The sequence below is a fragment of the Jatropha curcas genome, chromosome 9, assembly GCF_041381405.1.
Source record: "Jatropha curcas cultivar XTBG-Jc1 chromosome 9, XTBG_Jcur_1.0, whole genome shotgun sequence".
Taxonomy (NCBI): Eukaryota; Viridiplantae; Streptophyta; class Magnoliopsida; order Malpighiales; family Euphorbiaceae; genus Jatropha; species Jatropha curcas.
The window spans coordinates 19,072,250-19,081,282 of record NC_143159.1 but is presented as its reverse complement, the minus strand read 5'-3'; the positions used below and the strand labels follow the sequence as shown (position 1 = coordinate 19,081,282).

The window sequence follows — 9,033 nt, the reverse complement described above, 5'->3', positions numbered from 1 at the left end:
AGTTAGTATATTTAAATATAAAACTTTAAATGCAATTATATTATTGCAAAATGTGACTAAAGTTATTTTTTTTAAAAAAATACATCATTTTTATTTATAATTTATTTTTTAATATGATAAGAATATTATTAATTATATCCAGGAGACCAAGTGTTTCCACAAATACTACTTACAATTGCATTGATTATATTAATTTATTACAAAACTTTCTTATTACGTATGATTAGTATTAATAAATAAATAAATAATATTTATTCACAATAAATGTTTCTATTAAGAATAAATTGATATATATTTATTTACAATAAATTCTATCAAGGATAAGTTAATAGTATATTATTTTATATACTACAAATTATATATTCAGTAATCTTGCTTGCTTGCTCAATATATTCACTGTTTAATTATTATTTAAATTAATCATAATTAATTAGATTTTATTAATTTGATGGCATAATTAGAAAAGTGTAATCAATAATTAATGCTTTTATATTTGTTTCATAATAGAAACTTTGAAAATTACTGAAGAGGATAGAAAAGAAAATTGGCATTGCTATATTATATAAAGTTTTTTTAACATACACATACATTTATTTAAAAAAAAAAATTATACTCCTTTTATTTCTTAATTTAAAAAGCTACTAACTTCAAGTAGCTTCAACAGGAGCATTGCACCATTGTTGTAATCTGTTCTCAATCCACAAGAACAGTGTGACCTGAAACAATACCAACATATATAATTTTAGTAAATCGATTGATTGAAAATTAAAAATTTTAATCTCTTATTTGAGAAGGTAGTTATTAAAAAAAAAAAAAGCTCTTAGTTAAACAATTTTAAATATTCTTATTGCACAAAATTGTTCTTAAAATAATTTTATTTTTCATTCAAATATAACATTTTAATTCAAAATACTCACTTCCACATTTGGTTCCAGGAGTGAATGCCAAGCCACAAGTCTGAGCCACATAAACAACTTTTTCCATACTGATCATTTTTTTCAGTTCTGGTGTGACATGCTTGCAAATGCAGCCCATGTCTGCATTTTTCAATACATTGCAACACCCTTTAGAAGGAGGGATTTTTGGTCCTGAAATTTTGATATACTTAAAACATTGTGCTCCCACTTCTCTAACTTTGTTTTCGTCACAATTGTCTGAAAAGCCTGAAGCCCCATAATCGCTCAAAATTAGAGCTCCTGCCATTATCAATGTTGCTAAAAGCATGCATTGAGTCTTCATATTTGTCTTCTCTCTTTCAAAACAGTGATGATTTTGATTTTGATTTTTCACACTCTGAATGATGATGATGTTGTTGTAGATATATATATATATATATATATAGTAGTTAGAGCAAAGTGAAAAAGTGATGTAAATTCATTAAAATCTAGAATAATAAATGTTGAGAGAGTCGGCATTAATAACTATGGATTGTACTTTAATGAAGGGAAATCGCTATGGATTCTATTTTAATGAAGGGAAATCTTCAGTTGGCTAATAGCAACATTTGTAAACATGTATTTATAGCATTATCCAATAGAGATACTGATTTTTTGCAAGTGTACGAAATCACAACAAGTAATAAAGAATAAGTAGAATGATTTTTGCAAGTATACGAAATTATATTAACATAATATTATTTAAACGGCAATCAAGTGAATTATTTTAAGAAATTAACTTCAACAAATAAAAGAGAATAAAAAGAAATTAAGCAAGGCAATTTTTGATAAAAAGAAATCAAGGATTAAAAGCTACTCGGGATTTTGACTTCACTTAATTCTATCCAATTTATTTTATTAGTTTGATAATCAATTTTAATTGTTTAAGTAGGGAAAACCACCTTAAAATCACTAACAATCTCTCCCGATGTATTGTTAGCTATTTTAACCCAATCTAATTACCTATATTCCAATAGTGGAATCAAACATGAATTAAATCATGAAGTTTTATGGTTTGTTTTGTGAATTCATAACCTAAGGTCATTAACTTATGAAAACCCCCATGAGTCAAACCATATATGTGACATCCTACTGAGTCGAGTCTTAGCATAGAGTTGAGTAGTCGAGTTGAGTCGAGTTGAACCAAACCCGGTTGGGGTAGAATGGGTTTATAAGTGGAGTTACTTGAGTGAGAGAAAAAGATCAAAGCATATGGGTGAGGATTGATTTGCATTAAAAGATTGAGTTTGGGTATTAAGTTGTAGCCTGTTTACAATTGAGGTACCATTTAGGAAGTTTTACATAAAATCCCTTGATTTTTGATGGCCTACCCGTAATACTCATTTTCACTTTCCCATTTTTCATCTTTATCTTCATCTTCTTCATTTTCTTCCTTTCCTCTTCCACCTTATTTTCAATTTTAATGGTAGTTAAGCCTTAACTTCAATTTTTCTTCTATCCAAGTAAGTAAACCTTCTTGAAGTTCATAATTGAAACATTTGGTGCTATTGTTTTAGAATTCATAAGAATTCTTATTTATAGGTGAAGGGAGTTCAAAGAGTGTAGAGAAAAGAAGCTAAAGAGGAGCTCAAGCTTTTGGAGTAAAGGTTTGATATCTCTTGTTATTTTTCATTTTCTTTGTATGAGATTTGTGTGGTGTGTTGCTATTGAGACAATCTTGCTTTATGTTGAGTGGGAGGACTAGTAATGGTGAGAAAACAGGGGAGAACATGGGAGGTATTGAATAAATGAAGTAAATCTTGAGTTTATGTTGAAACAGGTTTTGCTGGAAATTTTACCAGTAACTTCATCTTGATTTTGACCCCATTTAATGATGGAATTAGGAAGTGTCATAGAAGAGTTATTTGTTCCTCTATGTGTTAGCTTTACATGGGTTTTTGAATCATTCAAATTGGAGTTGTATATTGAGAGATATGACCAAAAGAGTATAGACAGTGCAGGCTGGAAGCGCGCGCGCGAATTGCATGACGAGTTCGCGTTGCCTTCTCGCGCTCGCGAATTTGAACTACGCGCTCGCGACTTTCACCTGAAACTCTCTGACTCTCATTTGGCACATCTCGCGCTCGTGACTTTGAACTGTGCGCTCGCGTACTTGGCCCTTGGCCTGTAAGCGCTCGCGACCTTCATCGCGCGCTTGCGAAATTGGCCTGAGAACTCACTGTCTCTCATTTGGCACTTCTCGCGCTCGCGACTTTCAAGTACGTGCTAACTCACTGTCTCTCATCTGGTGCATTACACGCTCGCGACCTTGCAAGGCGCGCTCGCGACTTGTGTTTTCATGCATTTTTGGACTTCTTTTTCAATGCAATTGTATTCCTTTGCTTCACTTATATGCCTCCAATCATTTTAACATCAAATACAACATTAGAACATGTATCAAAACAACATGCAAGCATGCAAATGATGTGAAATCAAATATACATTATGAATTATGAAGTTATGAACTATTAATATGATGTTGTGTTATATTATTGACATACCAACATTATGCTCCATTGAGGTTAGGTAGAAACCATGTAGATAAGGCTATGTCGCGACATAGAATAGCAGATCTGCACCTCATACAGTTTGATACTCTGGCTACAGGTCGTTGAGTGGATATGATTATATATGGGCCATAACAGCCAAGCATACAGTATTCATCCAGTTTCATACAGTTTTTCTTATCACTTCGGTTTCACTATAACCTTATGGAGCCATACAAATATCTTGACATAACATTTCATAAATTATACAGTATTACAAACAGTACAAAAGATAATCAAGGTATCATGAAAGTATCATGATGTGTGTGCTTATATGTGCCATATGTGTTTACATGGTTCTTTCTATACATGTATGTGCTTAATTGTTTCTTTATATATTGAGATATCCACTGAGCTTTATTTGCTCAGCGAGTTACCTGTTTAACTCGCAGGTTTTGAGATTGGACCGTAGAGAGTCAGCTTACAATTGCTGCAGTTCATCTGTAGAAGACTCAGTCTTCAAGGTAGCTACTCATTTGGATATGTATCTTTGTCTACCCTTTTTATGGCATGTACAGGGCACTCAGTTGGGCCCATTTCATTTTGACATTAGTATCATGTTTTGTAAATATAAATTACATTATTTTTGTAAACAGTATCAGCATGCTATTATATACAATATACATTATGACTTCAGCATGTCAGGCCATACAGTTAACCAGTTTGTAACGTCTCGGTTCGGTTCATTCGGGTTTACTGGTGGACCGGGAAGGGGTGTTACAAATTTTGGTATCAGAGCCCTAGGTTTAGTTTCCCCGGGCTTGCATGCATAAGTCAGTATAGTGTACATGCCATGTCTACCCTGATGAACTAAGCAGTTGTTGTTCTTTTAGGAGGATGTCACAGGAAGGTGAGAGCGAGTCACACGCCTCCAAAGCAGTGGAGGGTGAGGCTCCAAGAGCGCCAGGTCAAGAGATGTTGTTAAAGCAACTTGCAGATACTTTTAGATAGATTGCAAGAGTGATACCTCAAGCACCAATAGTAGTAGAAAGAGAAAGAAAGCCCCCACTAGAGAAGCTTCGGAAATATGGGGCGAAAGAATTCAGTGCTAACAAGGATGATAGTCCAGAAAGAGCTGAGTATTGGTTAGATGGGACATCAAGAGTTCTGGAACAATTACAATGTACACCAGAGGATAAGTTGGTTTGTGCCACATCCTTGCTCATAGACGAGGCATATACATGGTGGACTACTGTTCAGCAGCGAGTATCAGCAGAGCAGTGTACATGGCAATTCTTCTTGGATGAATTCAAGAAAAAGTTCATCACAGAGGCTTACCTAGATGCGAGAAGGAAAGAATTCTTATACCTGAGGCAAAACAGAATGTCAGTTGCCGAATATGAGCGAGAGTTTACCAGGCTCAGAAGGTATGGTAAGGGGATAGTGGCTACAGAAGCCGAGAGGTGTAAAAAGTTTCAGGAAGGCCTGAACGATGAGATTCAAATGGGAGTGGTAGCTTCTAGATTCAGAGAGTTCTCAGCTTTGGTAGAGGCAGCTCAGGAGATAGAGCGCATTCAGGCCAGTCAGCGTACCAGACGCCAGCGGTCTCAGTAGAGGGGAGACCAGACTCAGAGTGCACCCAGTACCTATCAGTCAGAAAGCAAGAGATTCAGAGGTGCTAGTAGTTCAACTAGTTCTAGACCTCCCTTTAGCCAAGGCACAACTAGGGGTGCTAACATGCCAGCGGTATCAGTTGTGGCTAGTTCTGCTGGTGGTAGTCGAGGTTCAGGCAGAGGAACTGGTAGAGGCACCAGTAGAGGGGCAGAGTCAGCCGGTTATACTTTGCCACCTTGTGAGCATTGTGGCAGACGGCATGGTGGAGATTGTTGGTTGGTGACTGGTAAATGTTGGATATGCGGAGCATCAGACCATCAGAAGAAGGATTGTCCGAAGAGGGCAAAAGTTCCTACACAGTTCATAACAGGCAGAGGGAGAGGTGAGAGCTCCGGAGGGCAGAGACAGCAGTCAGAGACTGTGGACAGACCCGATACAAGAGGTCCAGCTAGGGTTTATGCTATGCGAACCAGAGAAGATGAGGAAGCTCCAGATGTAATAGTTGGTGAGTTTTCCTTATGTGATCATACAGTTTATGCTTTAATTGATCCTGGCTCATCTCATTCATACATTAGTGTACCTAAACCTTGGGTTAAAGGGTTAGAAGTTGCATATGTGAGTCAGGGTATGGTAGTTACTAATCCATTAGGCGATGTAGTACAAACTCATACAGTGGTCGAAGGATGTCCAATTGTTATTCATGGAAAAGAGTTTCCAGGAGATCTTATGGAATTGCCATTTAGAGAATTTGATGTTATTCTGGGTATGGATTGGCTATCCAGACATCAGGCTATAGTTGATTGTGCAAAGAAAAGGGTGACACTATATACAACAGCAGGGGAAGAGATTACAGTAGTCGGGAAGCGGCGAGATTTTCTGGGTAATGTGATATCAGCCATGGCAGCAAAGAGATTAATTCAGAAGGGTTGTGAAGCATACTTGGTATATGCATTACAAGCAGAGAAAGAACAGTCCAAAGTGCAAGACATACCAACAGTGTGTGATTATCCAGATGTATTTCCAGAAGAGTTACCAGGGTTACCACCAAGGAGAGAAGTAGAGTTTACCATAGATGTCTATCCTGGAGCAGCACCAGTATCAATTGCACCTTACAGAATGGCACCAGCAGAGCTAAAAGAGTTAAAGATTCAGCTACAGGAGTTATTGGATAAAGGCTTTATCAGACCCAGTGTATCACCTTGGGGAGCACCGGTGTTTTTTGTAAAGAAGAAAGATGGATCATTCAGATTGTGCATTAACTACAGACAGCTGAACAAACTGACAATCAAGAATAAGTATCCATTGCCTCGAATCGATGATTTGTTTGATCAGCTAAAAGGTGCAGGTATGTTTTCTAAGATCGACCTTAGGTCAGGATAACATCAGTTGCAGATAAAGGAAGAAGATATCGCTAAGACTGCATTCAGGACCCGATATGGTCACTATGAATTTTTAGTCATGCCATTCGGTCTTACAAATGCACCAGCGGTTTTCATGGATCTCATGAACCGCGTGTTTCATTCATATCTGGATCAGTTTGTGGTGGTGTTTATAGATGACATTTTGGTCTACTCCAGAGACAGGGTTGAACATGATAAACATTTGCGGATTGTACTTCAGACACTGAGGGATAAACAGCTGTATGCCAAGCTCAGTAAGTGTGAGTTTTGGCTGGAAGAAGTTTCTTTCCTAGGACATGTGGTGTCATTGGAGGGTATCAGAGTGGATCCTAAGAAGATTGAAGCTATTGTTGATTGGAGACTACCCAGAAATGTCACAGAAGTTCGAAGTTTTCTGGGTTTAGCCGGTTATTACAGAAGGTTCGTAAAAGGATTCTCCATCATTGCATCACCTTTAACAAGATTATTGAAGAAAGCAGTTATATTCCAATGGGATGATAGATGTCAGCAGAGTTTTGACACTTTGAAGAAAAAGTTGACTGAAGCACCAGTGTTGACCCAGCCAGTGTCAGGTAAAGACTTTGAGATTTACAGTGATGCCTCTCATACTGGGTTAGGATGTGTACTCATGCAAGACAGGAAAGTGGTAGCTTATGTCTCCAGACAGTTGAAGCCACATGAATTGAATTATCCAACCCATGATTTAGAACTGGCAGCCATTGTTCTAGCATTCAAAGTATGGCGGCATTATCTGTATGGTGAAAAGTGTTACATTTACACAGATCATCAGAGTTTAAAGTATTTACCGACACAGAAGGATTTGAATTCAAGACAATGGAAGTGGATGCAGATTCTGGCTAATTATGATTATGTCATTAATTACCATCCAGGCAAAGCTAATGTGGTAGCTGATGCCCTTAGCCGGAAATCATTATTTACTTTGAGAGCAATGAGAATTAGCATGGAGTTGCAACAGCAGGGAGTTATTCTAGCACAGATGCAAGTACAGCCATCTTGGGTTCAAGAAGTTGCACAAGCACAGAAGAAAGATGTACAAACAGCACTAGGGGTGAAACAAGTACAGGAAGATCATGGTGGGAAATTCAGATTGGATAACAGTGGAGTTTTATTCTATGAAGACAGAGTTGTTGTACCACAGATAGGGGAGCTTAGACAAAAGATTCTGCATGAAGCTCATAACAGTCCATATACAATGCATCCAGGTAGTACCAAGATGTATCAAGATTTGAAGAAAGGCTATTGGTGGCCGGGCATGAAGAAAGATATCGGAAATGTTGTAACAAGATGTTTAACATGTCAACAAGTAAAAGCAGAACATCAACTGCCAGCTGGGTTGCTTCATCCAATAACAGTGCCAACATGGAAGTGGGATCAGATCACGATGGATTTTGTTACTGGATTACCTCAGACGCAGCGGAAGCATGATGCAGTATGGGTGATCGTGGACAGATTAACTAAGTCCGCACACTTTCTACCAGTCAGGATGGACTATTCTCTGGACAAGTTAGCAGACATTTATGTTAGCGAAATAGTCCGACTACATGGAGTTCCATCATCCATTATCTCTGATCGTGATCCAAGGTTTACATCGAAGTTTTGGGGTAAACTGCAGGAAGCATTAGGGACGAGATTGCATTTCAGTACTGCATTTCATCCTCAGACAGATGGCCAATCAGAGAGAGTTATTCAAATTCTAGAAGACATGATGAGATCATGTGTTATAGAATTTGAAGGCAGTTGGGACAGATATGTACCTCTCATGGAGTTTGCCTACAATAACAGCTATCAATCTAGCATTAAGATGGCACCATATGAAGCATTGTATGGTAGACCATGTAGGACACCTGTGTGTTGGACAGAACTGAGTGAGAAGAAGATTTTGGGTCCAGATTTGGTTAGAGAAATAGAAGAGAAAGTGGAAATCATCAGAAAACAGCTGAAAGAAGCAAGTGATCGACAGAAGTCTTATGCTGATTTAAAGAGAAAGGATATTGAGTACTCGGTGGGTGATAAGGTATTTCTGAAAGCTTCACCATGGAAAAAGATCCTAAGGTTTGGACGAAAGGGTAAGCTTAGCCCTAGGTTCATTGGTCCATACGAGATTGTTGAACGTGTAGGACCATTAGCCTATCGCCTAGCGTTACCTTCAACCTTAGATCGAATTCATAATGTCTTTCACGTATCCATGTTAAGGAGATACAGATCAGACCCATCACACGTGTTATCAGCAGAAGAGATTGAAATTCAGCCGGATCTCACCTATGAAGAAGAACCAGTTTAGATCTTAGCCAGAGAAACTAAGGAATTACGGAACAAGAAGATAGCATTGGTGAAAGTTCTTTGGAGGAATCATAAGACAGAAGAAGCAACTTGGGAATCTGAAGACACCATGCGACAACAGTATCCGCAGTTGTTCACAACAGGTAAACTTCGGAACAAAGTTCTTATTTAGGAGGGGAGAATTGTGACATCCTACTGAGTCGAGTCTTAGCATAGAGTTGAGTAGTCGAGTTGAGTCGAGTTGAACCAAACCCGGTTGGGGTAGAATGGGTTTATAAGTGGAGTTACTTGAGTGAG

The 9,033-nt window shown here is 37.8% G+C and overlaps 1 long non-coding RNA gene across 1 annotated transcript; it reads right to left on the bottom strand.

The window, feature by feature from the left end:
- Window positions 1–534: 534 nt before the first annotated feature.
- On the bottom strand, window positions 535–1,297 carry LOC149493740 (uncharacterized). The gene is made up of 2 exons (XR_016322697.1): window positions 918–1,297; window positions 535–716 (listed from the first exon to the last, which is right to left on the bottom strand). It is a non-coding gene; the product is annotated as an uncharacterized LOC149493740 (long non-coding RNA).
- Window positions 1,298–9,033: the final 7,736 nt, after the last annotated feature.